Source organism: Aythya marila (assembly GCF_965140915.1).
Source record: "Aythya marila genome assembly, chromosome: 26".
In the NCBI taxonomy this organism is placed as follows: domain Eukaryota; kingdom Metazoa; phylum Chordata; class Aves; order Anseriformes; family Anatidae; genus Aythya; species Aythya marila.
Window position 1 is genome coordinate 5,996,448 of NC_139067.1, and position 6,678 is coordinate 6,003,125.

Genomic DNA, 6,678 nt, shown 5'->3' on the forward strand with positions numbered 1-6,678 from the left:
TCTCTTCTCTTATTTATTACAACTGTCCAGGTTTGTTTCTGGTCATTGTCTACTAACTTAGAAGTCCTTGATCAAGATAAACCTGCTGGAATAAACCTTCCATGTTCTCACATGCCCTTACCGATTAGTGTGACCAGACACCAGAGATACTGAAGCAAGGCAACAGAAGGGTAATCCTTGCAGGTCCAGCCAAGACTACACACGGTTACACTGACAACTGCAGCAACTCTGATCCTGCAACTCCCTTCCAGAGAAGTGAGACTGTAAAACACAGAATGCTAGGGCAATATAGACCTGTCTTATAGACCTATAAGACCCTTTAAAGGTACTTAGCAGCAGTACTAAGTCTGCTCCATGAGTGCATCCTTCCCAGGAGATGAAACAAATGGCTGAGAATTGTTGTGCAAGAAGAGAAGATGATACAATTCTTTCTGGTTCTTTAAGTGGGAGAATGTCAGATTATGTGATAAAAGCTCATCTGCCCAGCCACAAAGGAACACAGAAGCATGACAGGTGGTCATCCCCTGCAAAACACACTCCGATGTCACTGCCCCCAACCCCCACCATCACCTTGACTTTACAGCTGCAATCTGTTTGCTTTATTCTGACAAAAGGAAACACATGAAGAGGGACAGGAGGTTCCAGCTGCTCAGGACACCCAGCTCTCAGGGGAAAGTCCAGATGCCTGGGTCCTCAGAGGGCAAAGGCTGGGGAATTGGAGTTTTCTGGAGGAGCTGCCAGGCCCAGCAGCCCCCGGGCAGTGGTAAAGAGGTTGAGGGGTGCAGCACCATCGGTGATGAGGGTCAACTGGAGTCCCAGGCCTTGCAGCAGCTTCATCTGGAGATGGGCACAGTGCTGGTCATCTCTCCCAGCACACCACAACCCTGGCAGACCATAACCCCTCCAGCGAGTCCAAGCAGGCACTGCCTCCTGGAAGCCCTGTCCTCCTTGAGCCGCTTCCCCACTCAGACCTGCCCCATGGAGACCCCGCCCTATGGCGATAGCCTTAGCCTTGAGCTTGGCCTGGAGGATGGCCGTTTCGCCCTCGATGCGGGCAGCCTCCGCCCAGGCCTGAGCCTCTGCACGTGCCACCCCCGCGCTCTCCACCGCTGCACTGTGGGGCTGCATCACACACCGCGCCCACCACGGGCCTCACCCCCTCCCACCACGCCTTCCGCCCCGAGCCCCACACCTCTTCCCCAAGTGCCCTCAGGAATATTGAGGACCATGGTTCACCCTGGGAAAGCTGCAGAGCCCCAGCACACTGTGGGGGGATGGAGGACCCCGGTACACCTAAACCCACTGAGGAAGACCACTGCATGCTGGGAAGGTGGAAGACCCCAGTGCCTTTGGGCAAGCAGAAGCCCTCAGAGCCCCCAGGGCAGCGCATAACGAGGAGATGGCTGACCTGAGAACCTCGAGCTCCAGCAGTTCTCTGCGTGCCCGCTCAGTCTCAGCCTGGTCAAGGAGACACTGTCATTCCAGGCGTCCTCAGGCCTCCTGCGCTAGGTGCTCTGCCTTGTGCCTGTTGACAGAGACCAAGGGATGCGAGATGCATCCCTTTGTTAGGCATTGGAATAGGCTGCCCAGGGGAGCGGTGGAGTCACCATCCCTGGAGGTCTTTAAAACATGTTTCGATGTAGAGCTTAGCGATATGGTTTAGTGGAGGACTGGTTAGTGTTAGGTCAGAGGTTGGACTCAATGATCTTGAGGTCTCTTCCAAGCTAGAAAATTCTATGATTCTGTGATGCCTGGGACACTGGGGACAAGGTGGGACGCAGGCTATGCTGGAGATATGGGGGAAACTGGGGGTGTGGGGAGGTAATGAGGATATGGGGGATGTTGGGAACATGGGGAAACAGGGCATGCTGAGGGTATGTGGCATGTAGGGGATGTGGAAAGACATGGAAGGAAGTTTTGGGACACGAGGGAGATGGAGGATATTTGAGGACATGAGGGATGTGGGGGAGATGGGGATATCACAGAATCACAGAATTTCTGGCAACTTACGGCAACTTATGGGCAACTTATGGCAACTGGCAATTTATGGCAACACAGGGCATATGGAGAGCCGAAAGTACATATTTGGGAACAGGGAGAGACTTTTGGAGAATCAAGGGAGACCTGGGAGTTAGTGGTGATCCTAACAGCAAACTGGGAGGTGCACTGGAGAAAGACAGGGAACATGGGGAAGACTTGGTGGGACATGAGGTGACATGGGGAAACATGGGGACCTAGCAGCAGCCTCCTGGGAGTTGGTGGCAATCTCGATAGCCAGCTGGACACTGCACTGCAGGGCATCACGGATGCGCTGGTCCACAGGCTCCACACTCTGGATGTCGATGCTTGTCACCACCAGCCCACTGGGGGCAAAGCGGAGCTGCTCCTGCAAACGCCCGCTCTCATCGAAGCCAAACACAGCTGAGCAGATGAGACGATTTGAGTTCTGGGGACATTGGGGACATCAGCATCACTTGGGGATGTTGAGGCCATTGGGGCAGTGGGGACACTGGGGAACATACAGGGCTTCATTAGTGCCAAGCAGAGCCGAGCAGAACAGCCTGTTTGAGTTCTTGGGGCATTGGGAAATTCCTGATGTCCCCAGTGACTCTTGGGCACATCAGAGGCTCAGGGGGACAACGCAGACCCAGAGTAATATGCAGGAGCCGCAAGGTTATGCTGAGTGACACAGAAGGGGCACACGTAGTGTTGAGGGGGGATGTTGAATCTGAGTGGACCATGGTCACACATGCAACATAGGAAGACATGTGGGGGCATAGGTGACACAGGATGGTGCACCAATGACCCAGAGTACCATGGCAGGAGGAGGGGGTGGAGGCACTGGTGATGCAGGTGAAAGTGGGGGTACTTGGGCTTGACCAAGGGAAAATATATATGACCAACAAGACCTTGTGGAAGTCATCAAAGGTGACGGCAGCAACAGTGCCACACACACAGGAGGCCAGGGCCTTGCAGGCATCACCCACAAAGTCAGGGACACTGAAGAGGCACACCAGATCTTTCAGTTCTTCTGGTACCTCGAGGTGCCTGCAAGGAAAGTGTCCTCAGGTCTCTCCCACCCCAGAGTGCTCCCACCCTGGTCCTTGATCCTGGCCTGATCCCACTCCTACTGCCATAACCCACCTCTGTCCCAGAACCACCAACCAAAGGTCAAAGCATCAGGCTCCACCCAGCTGCCAAGCTGCACCTCCTGGCTCTAGCATGTGCTCCCTAACTAAAGGCTCTGTCCCCAGTGATGACCCAGGATCTGGTCTGTCCCCATATTGTTGTCAGTGCCTCCACCAGATCCCGCCCCACCTCCTCCTTGTCCTCCTAGCCCAGTCCTGCCCAAGCAGCATCACTGCCCGATAACCCCGATGTCACCCATGGCCTAACCATGGCCCCACAGCCCAAGTGCTGACCCCACAGGGCTCAAGGCCCTATCCCCAGCGTCCAAGACTATCCCAAATCTAACCCAGCCCCCAGACCCTAGCCATGTCCCCAAGGCTCACGCTCAATCCCATCCCACACCATTTACCTGAGATGGTTCCAGGCCCCCACCCTCAACACCCACCCCCATGGCCCACCAACATAAGCCTCACCCACCAGTTGTTGGAGCTGGAGGCGGGCATGGTCAGCAGTCTCGATGGTCACAATGTCGGCACAGAAGTCGGGGCCAAGGTGTAGGCAGAGGCTGCGGCGGGCATGGGGCCACTTGGGGCGGCCTGCTGAGAGGGACAGGACCATCAGCTGCTCCATAGAGCAGCTGACTATTTTCAGTGGCACTGGGGACCACTGAAAATAGCCTGGCTCCCTTTTCTTTGATCACCCCTGCACTCAGGTATTTATCTACATTATACATCAGTAAGACCCAAGCCTTCTCTTCTCAAAGCTCAAAAGTCCAGCTCCCCCAGCCTTTCCTCCAGGAGACATGCTCCAGGCCCTTCATCATTTCTGTGGCCCTTCATTGGACTCTCTCTGCAGGATGGGCAGGTCTCTATTGTAATGAGGAGCCCAGAACTGGATGCAGTGCTCCAGGTGTGGCTTCACCAATGCTGAGCAGAGAGGTGCATTACCTCAACCTGCTGGCAACACTTTGCCTAATGCAACCACTAGCTGTCACTGTGGCAACGGCACATTTCTGGCTTTTGTTGGACTTTGTGTCCACCAGGACCACATTTTGCAGAACATTTTCTGCAAAGTTGCTCTGCAGCTGGGCAGCCCCAGCATAAATGGTGTGTGGGGCTGTCCCTCCCCAGGTTCAGGACTTTGTACTTGTCTGTGTTGAACTCCATGAGGTTTCTGCCTGTCCAGTTCTCCAGCCTATCCAGGTCCATGCCCTCCTGTGTTACGGCAGCGGGACCCTCTGGCATCTCAGCCACTCCCCCCAGCTTTGTATAAATCACAGACTGGCTGAGGATCCACTCTGCCCCCCCACTGTCCAGATCTTTACTGGAGGTGTCAAATGTGACTGGAGTGAGTACTGATCCCTGGGGTACACCACCAGTTACCGGCCTCCAAACAGACTCCATGCCAGTGGTCACCACCCTCTGGGCTCAGCTGCTGAGCCACTCTTCAGTTCATCTTGTTCTGTGCTCATCCAGTCCAGGCTGAAGCAGCTTGCCTGTGAGGATCTTATGGGGGAATGTGTCAAAGGCCTTCCTGAAGCCCAGGCAGCTTCATCACTTTCCAAGGGATCGAGGTGAAGCTGATGGGCCTGTAGTTCCCTGGCTCCTCCTTTTTGCCCTTGAAGAAAAGTGTAGCACTTGCTTTCCTCCATTCTTCAGTCATCTCTCCCAGTTGTCATGACCATTCAAAGATCACCAAGCAAGGTGTTGCAACAACATCAGCCAGCTACTTCAGCACTTGTAGTTGAACCCCATCAGGGCCTATGGAACTATATATACACCCAATTTGCCTAAGTATCCTCAAATCTGATCCTCTGCCACCAAGGGCATGCCTTACTCCAGGCTTTCTCCCTGGTCTTCAGAGCCTAGGATACCTGAAGACTGGTGTGTCTGATATAGACCGAGGCGAAGGCGGCATTCATTCCCACAGCCTTTTCTACATCCTGTGTCACTAGGTCCCCTGCTTCATGCAGCACTAGGCCCATATTTTCTTTAGTCTTCCTTTTGCCCTTTCTGTACTTGTAGAAGCCCTTTCTGTTACCTTTGACATCCATTGCCAGATTGAGCATTGGCTTTCCAATCTGCAACCCTACATGCTTGAATGGTGCCTCCATTTTCCTCTTAGGTTACCTGTCCCTGCTTCCATTTTCTGTATGTTTCCTTTTTGTGTGTGTTTGGCCAGGCTTGTTTATCCACGAAGATCTCCTGACATTATTGACCTACTTCCTGCTCTTGGCTTGGACTGCTCCTGAGCTTGGAGGAGGTAAGCTTTCAGAATCCCATAGGACTCTTCTAAGCAGGTCTTTGGAGAAGCCACAGTCTGCCCTCCTAAAGTCCAGACTTGTGATCTTGCTTTTTGCCTTGCTTCTTCCCCTCAGGAGCCTGAACTCCACCATCTCATGGTTACTGCAACCATGGCTGCCTTGGACGTTCATGTCCACATATCCTGCAACTGAACACAGTTCTCTAACTCCTTTTGTTGATACCCCATGCTGCATGCACTAGGAAACAGACCCTTCAGAAGAGGTTCCCCAAATGTGCTCATTTCCCAGAAAGTGTATGTTTTGTCTCCCCATAATGATGTCCAGAGGGTTGGACTAGCTTTGGCAGTCCTTCCACAGCACGCTGGATCCACGCGCCTAGCAGGCAGCAAAAGAGAGCAGGTTGACCAATGGGTGCCTCCATCCCCTGAAGCATGCCCACCAGTATCACTCACCAGTTCCTCCCAGTGCTCCTACATGGCTCAGGGTCAGTCTGTTTCATTTGAAAACACATCCAGCTCCTGACTCCTCAGCTTTGAGGGCAGCAAACGTATTGTGCAGCTGCAAGATAGGGAGCAGGACAACTCCTCTTGGCATCAGAAATCTCCAGCTTCCAGCCTTTGTCTTTGAGTTTGCACATACCTATCTGCTAGGAACAGGCTCTGTCTAGCTCACATGCCAAGGACATGCCATGACATAGAGGTCCCTGCCCCTGCTCCCCAGGGCCCAGCACCACCAACTCAGCCCAGCAAAAGCCTGCAGGGTCACATGCTACAGATATGCCAAGGATATGGATCATACCCAAGGACATGCTGCAGACACATGCTAGGATACATGGGTCCCCACGCTGTCACCCAGTCCTCAGGGCCCAGACCACCATCTCAGGGCCTAGAACCACCCAGCGACATGACAGACAGGGGTGAGTGGTCTAGACACATGAAGGACATGCTATGCCAAGTGTCCCAGTGTTATCACTTGCTCCCTAGGCCCCAGTACCACCAGTTTGGAGCCTATTACTACCCTGTACCTACACACACCAAGTTAGGAGTTGTGTGACAGAGACTGCCAAGGATGTGTTACAAGTCCCTACACTGTCACCTGGTCCACAGGGCCCTGCATGGCCAACTCGAAACGCAGCACGACTTCACACCCTGTCAAGGACAAGCAAAGGGTCACATGCACATGTACATTGGGTCTGGTGGGGATGGAGTTAATTTTTCGCAGTTCGTATGGTGCTGTGGTTTGGATTTGGGACCAAAATAGTGTTTATAACACACCAAGGTTTCAGC

The 6,678-nt window shown here is 53.5% G+C and overlaps 1 pseudogene across 1 annotated transcript in view; it reads right to left on the bottom strand.

Moving 5' to 3' along the window:
- Positions 1-693: 693 nt before the first annotated feature.
- Positions 694-6,678, bottom strand: part of LOC309887690 (major vault protein-like) — an 8,150-nt pseudogene continuing 2,165 nt past the window's right edge. The window contains exons 3-8 of the transcript in view: positions 6,365-6,410; positions 3,607-3,750; positions 2,910-3,048; positions 2,235-2,446; positions 1,409-1,525; positions 694-1,114 (exon numbers count right to left, since the gene is read on the bottom strand). The product of the transcript in view is annotated as a major vault protein-like (transcript). The remainder of the gene's footprint in view (positions 1,115-1,408; positions 1,526-2,234; positions 2,447-2,909; positions 3,049-3,606; positions 3,751-6,364; positions 6,411-6,678) is intronic.